The 6,224-nt window shown below is 34.7% G+C and overlaps 1 long non-coding RNA gene across 1 annotated transcript; it reads left to right on the top strand.

Moving 5' to 3' along the window:
• Positions 1–3,957: 3,957 nt before the first annotated feature.
• LOC126880395 (uncharacterized) lies at positions 3,958–5,435 on the top strand. Its single transcript, XR_007696581.1, has 2 exons — positions 3,958–4,240; positions 4,928–5,435. It is a non-coding gene; the product is annotated as an uncharacterized LOC126880395 (long non-coding RNA).
• Positions 5,436–6,224: the final 789 nt, after the last annotated feature.

A 6,224-nucleotide genomic window follows, 5' to 3' on the forward strand; every position in this document is an offset into this window, starting at 1 on the left:
CGGTTTTTTCATATATAGAGATTCATTGACCATATGAAATAATAAAACCCCGTTAACGTTGTAGTTCCTTTCTATAGTACATAATCAATAGCCTACATGTAGTAGTTTGGGGTTTCTTTTCACAAAGTACTTTACTTAGACATGGACACGGTTTATACAGTTACATATTCATTCGTTCACAATAAGAGCTACCAAAATAAAAGCTACCTGATATGCTCAAGAAAAAATATATAGTTATGTGAAAAGGTGAAATATTGGCGAATATGAGTATGAAAAGGCAGAACACATTAAATATCTTTTGGTCTCAGTTAATGAAACTAATGAAGAACACATATCACAGCAGATAAATCTTTAAAGAATCTTTAAAAACACCTACAATGTTGGCAAAAAATGACTGGATGGACCAAGAAATTCTAGACCTGATGGAAGTTCGACGAAAATACAAAAATAGAAATATGTATTATCAAATACCGTGAAATTAACAAACTCATAAAAAGAAAAATTGAACAGGCCAAAGAATCCTGGCTCGAGAATTCATGTAAAGAAATAGAAGACCTCCAAAAAAGCATGACAGTTTCAACCTCCACAAGAAACTTAAATATATCTCCGGAATTAGAAAACAGAAAGATGCTCACGTACTTAAAACCGCAGACGGAAAAATTTGTGATCACGAACAACAGCGCAAAGAATGGGAGAGACACATCAGTGCCTCTTTGAGGATGCTTCTCGAGAAAATGCTCCAAATACTACCTGTGACAATCAAAAAGACAGAGGTCCCAGTATACTGAAGTCGGAAGTCATAAAAGCAATACAACAAGCCAAAAACAATAAAGCACCTGGACCAGATCAAATCCCTGTTGAGCTACTTAAACTTTTAGATGAGGAAAACATTACCTACTTCACTTGACTACTTTCTTTAACAAAATTTACAACGAAGGAAAAATACCAGATGATTGGTTGGAGTCACTGTTTATAACATTACCAAAGAAAAGCAGGCCCACCAAATGCAGCGATTTTAGACTAATCAGTTTAATGAGTCACACACTTAAAATACTTTTACGTATTATACAAAACCGAGTATTCCTTCTGTGCGAAACTAGAATGGGTAATAAGCAATTTGGATTTAGAAATGGTCTAGGAACTAGAGAAGCACTATTTTGTATGCGCGTTCTATTACAAAAAAGTTGTGAATTCTGAAAGAACGTTTATGCTTGTTTCATCGACTTCGAGAAGGCATCCGACCGAGTACAACATGATACACTATTCGATTGCCTGCAGGCAGCAGGACTTGACCACTACGATATAAGACTGCTGAAATACTTATATTACAATCAAGTAGCCTCTATCCAAATTGGAGACAGTCGTACTGAAAAACTACCGATAAAACGTGGAGTACGACAAGGTTGTGTTTTATTACCCACCCTTTTTAATCTGTACTCTGAAGAAATCTTTAGGGATGCTTTGGATGACAGACAAGAGGGAGTAAGGCTAGGCGGAGAAGTAATCAACAATATTAGATACGCTGACGATAAAGCCATTCTTGCTGAAAATTTACAAGATCTTCAGACACTACTAAATCTAGTCAGTGAAGCAAGTTATCGGAGAGGCCTTAAAATCAAAATTTCAAAAACAAAGTGGATGGCAGTTGGAAAGATTAATATAGATCAAGGTCAGCTTTCTCTTGATGGAGAGGAGTTAGAACAGGTAAATCATTTCAAGTACCTTGGCAGCTGGTTAAATGTAAATTGTGACTGCGATGAAGAGATAATAACTAGGATCGAAATATCACGGAAGGCTTTTATGACCTGGAAACCAGTTTTATGTAACAGAAACCTGTCGATGAATATTCGAAAGAAGGTGCTGTGCGGAAATGTTATGTGTGGTCTATCCTATTGTATGGTTGTGAGACATGGACGTTAAAAACCACAATGCTAAACAAAATAGAAGCATTCGAATTGTGGTGCTATCGACAAATCCTAAAGATATCGTGGGTTTCGCACACTTCCAATGAAGATGTTCTTCAAATGCTGAATTCAGAACGTCTACTCATAAGCATCATAAAGAGGAGAAAAACAGAATACTTCGGCCATATAATTAGAGGACCTAAATACCATCTGCTTCGCCTTATAATACAAGGAAAAGTGGAGGGAAAGAGATGGATTGGTCGAAAGAAACTTTCATGGCTACGTAATATTAGACAATGGTGTGGCTGCACAGTAGAAGAATTATTTCGCGCAGTAGCCGATAGAGAGAGATTTCAGGAAATTGTAAACATGATGACGGCCAACGTCTGAATACAGACACGGCACCTAAAGAAGAAGAAGAATGAAACTAATGATAGAAGCATAGTAATCAATTAAAGAATCCTGACGGGAAACAGAACCCACTGGAAATACAACAACTTCCTCAAAGATAAGAAGCTTACTCAGAATACTAAACTGAAAATTGACAGAGCAGCAATTAGACCAGTTGTCACATATGGCGCTGAAATAATGTACTTGACACATAATGGAGATGAAGAAAGATTGATGAACTTAATCCGGCGACTCACAATATATTGCGGTGTCGTTCGACAAAATCATCGATTTCTGCAGTACTGCAACATAGAAACCAGTTTCTCTGTGGTAAAATCGTAACGATTTTGTTGGATGCACGGTCACGCACGATCAAAATTTTTACCATTTAGTCGAATTCGACAAAATTGAACGACGCCGCGGACCTTAAGAAGATGAACGGACTTTAGAAGAGAAGATTACGGACGTTAATCAGAGAATAGAGAACCATTATCAAAAACAAAAACAAATGGAGAAATTGTAGAAGTCAGCAAGTCACACAACCAATTTTAAGACCAAAATGTTAGTTGGGACTGATTCCCCACGAAAAATGAATCGGAAGAGCCCAAAGAGAGCGGCAACCAGTCCGCTAGGAGTGTGGGTGTGGATGCCATGATTATAATGGTGTATAATACCTATTGAATTTAGTATTTACTATATTTACCCTTCTCCTACCTACTTAGTTTCTTACACTACGCCCCAGGATAGATTGTAACATTGAAGAAAGTTACAGTATCAGGAAAGAAATTTTACACACCTGTAGACATAATGATAAAAACACGATTTCATCTACTCGCTTAGGTTTTCTTTTCAAAAAGTAATACAAGGTGTCCCCGAAAATAGTGCGTTTCTTTAAGGTATGGATATAATATACAATGTAGAACAAAAAAGTCTAGTTAACCGTTTCCAAAAAATAATTACATTGTTCTCCATATAAGCGAACTTTTATTTTCATAAAACTAAATAATCTGGCATCACTGTACAAGAACTGTTTGTGACTTAGGGTGTTGACACCAGAAATGTAGGTCAGACAGGTAGGCACCTGCAAAATAGTTATGTTCGAAAATCAAACACAACAAGAATTTGTTTGTTTGTTGAGGAGGAAGACAGGGTTTAATGTAAATACTAATGGCCCATGCTGCAACTATTTTTGAATTGTAATTGTCTATATTTAGATTTTTGTATACATAGTTGTCAGATTTCAATTTGCATACCAAAATGTATTTTGGTTTTTTGGATAAACGGTTGAATTTAGAAAAAATGTTATAAGACTTTTTTGCTCTACATGGTTCCTTCTACCTATCTATACCTTTAAGAAACGCACTATTCTCGAATACACCCTGTATATGTACTTCAAAGATTTCGTTATGCACTCAGTTTGAAATAAATCGTGCACAACAGAGTAGTACACAAAAATGTGAAACACAAAAGATATTAGGGTTGGACATGGACATGGACACGGTTTATACAGTTACATATTCACTCGTTTAATTTTCAAAGCGAATTTGCGTTTGCTTAGTTGTCAGTGAGTTATGGAGCAATTAATATAATTGATTTAAAAATGTGTTTATCTGTTGACCACAATTGCGATTACATTGTGTAATAACCAAAATTCATACTTGACGAAGCGTATATTCTGTCTAACGATTCCTTTTGTTATTCAATTGGATGTATAGTGACGATTATGATATTAACCACATAAAAGTGAGATACATTTTTCAGTAAAATATCTTTGTTGTAATAGGGACAATAACGGAAAGGGAAAAAGTTGTTTCTTCTTTTTTTGTACATGTAACTCAATGAAGACTCATTGGTGTTGAACTAGCTCTGTATTTTTAGCTGTTTTTATATGTTTGTACATTAATTCCTATTTATAATAGAGGAGACCGGGGCTAGCTGTCACAAGGGTAAGTTGTCACAATGCCGATTTTTTACCTTATTTGTGAAGTTAACACGCTGTGCCATCTACACTCGAAAGATCCTATTCATCCCACACAAAATATTTCAGAGATCGGCAAGTAATTATTTCTTTTATTTGTGTGAATGTGTTTTGGCGCTTCTCATGTAAAATTTTTAATATTCAGTCATTCTGTGAGTGAATTTGTAAAACCAAGGTAAGAAAAATATATTTTAAAGGGTACTGTCAATCTTGTAGACTACAATGTAGGCATATTTTAATATATTTATTCATTTGAATATTTTTGATTTGACGTTCAGTTACGGAAGCTTATGTGGGGCTAGTTGTCACAAATTATACGGGGCAAGATGTCACTGTGACAACTTGCCCCGCAGCATTTAAATCTGTTGAAATTATTTTAGAACGTATTAAAATCAAGTTTGGTGCAGAATACAGGGTAAATCATTTATGGATTTGTCAAAAGTAAACGTATTTGTGAAAAAGCGATTTAATGCCTACAGGATTAAAATGATTGTTTTATAGGTAGGTATCTAGTTGCTTACGCAACGATAGTGTTGCTGTTCTGAGACTATAATCCGTTTTACAAATATCATAATTATTGTTCAGACTATGCTTTTGTTAGCGACTATAATGTAATAAACAATTTTTATTGCTTTTGATACCTAATTACTTTCAGATGGTTAGAACATACAAGCGAAAGACCCATCGAGTTACTCCACCTTTGGATGTTTTCTTGAGAGCAGCAGAAGCTGTAAAAAATAAGGAACATATTATTATAATATCTATTAGGAAAGCTGCACGAGATTTTGGTAGACATTATCGGAGTTTAGCAAGATTTATCAGAAGAACGCCAGAGACCAATATAACACTCCAAATGGGATACAAAAAATCTCAACTCGTGTGCTGTGAGAGGGAAGAAATCGAACTAGAACAATATTTGAAAAAAGCTTCTGATATGTACTTAGGTTTAACACATATTGAAGTAAGAAATTCTTCTTACTTCTTAAGTTTGTAGTGCTTTTAATGAAAGTTAGATCCAATTTACAGCATGCAAACAATGGACACATACAGACTGCACCAATGGAAACCAATTTTATGTGTGCCACAATTGTGACTCGGAGGACGATATGTAGTTCTTTCTAAGTTTGTGAGTTTTTATTTGAATAAAAACGTTTTATTTCTTTTTTGCTTTATTTTTGTAATACTGTGACAATTTTCCCCAGGTACTGTGACAACATGCCCCATCTAGGGGCATGTTGTCACACAAATCATGTCGAAGGTTAAACCAACTTACCATTTTAACTGATGGTACCTAGAATTAGAATTAGAATTAGTGCCTGGTACCTAGAACAAATATGAATGATTATTGAATATATGAATAATTACTTTTATTATATTTTATTCAGTTTTATTTATTTTTATTTAATTTTATTTAATTTTAATTAAATCTAATCAACACCTTAAAAAAATTTTACCATCAACAATTTGTCGCATTGTATTTTTCCAAAAAACTGAACAAATCAACCCTTACAGGGTTGAAACCACCCTAGGCAAGTCAGGAATAGAAAATTCGGATCCTGTTTAAGTTTTAGCATAAAATCATGTGCCGCACTATATATATTTTTTAAATTGAATAAATTCACGCAATAATATAAAATGTGGGATCTATACTTAAATTGGCCTTAAACCAGTCAAACAATAGAAAATTCGGGATCTGTACCTAAGAAGGCTAAAATAGTTGTACAGATATGTAATTTGCGGTATACCGCAAGGTTACTACACGCCTCTCGGTTTTCGAATGACGCCAAATCCGTTTTATTCTCGTCAAAATTCCATACAGGGTAGTAAGAAGTATTCACTTCAAAAATATGTGCTGTGCTGACATACTTTTTTGAAAAACTGAAAAAGAAAACAACCCCTGTAGGGTTGAAACCACCTCGAAGCCAGCCAGTCAAATAATAGATAATTCGTGA

Source organism: Diabrotica virgifera, chromosome 2 (genome assembly GCF_917563875.1).
Source record: "Diabrotica virgifera virgifera chromosome 2, PGI_DIABVI_V3a".
Taxonomy (NCBI): Eukaryota; Metazoa; Arthropoda; class Insecta; order Coleoptera; family Chrysomelidae; genus Diabrotica; species Diabrotica virgifera.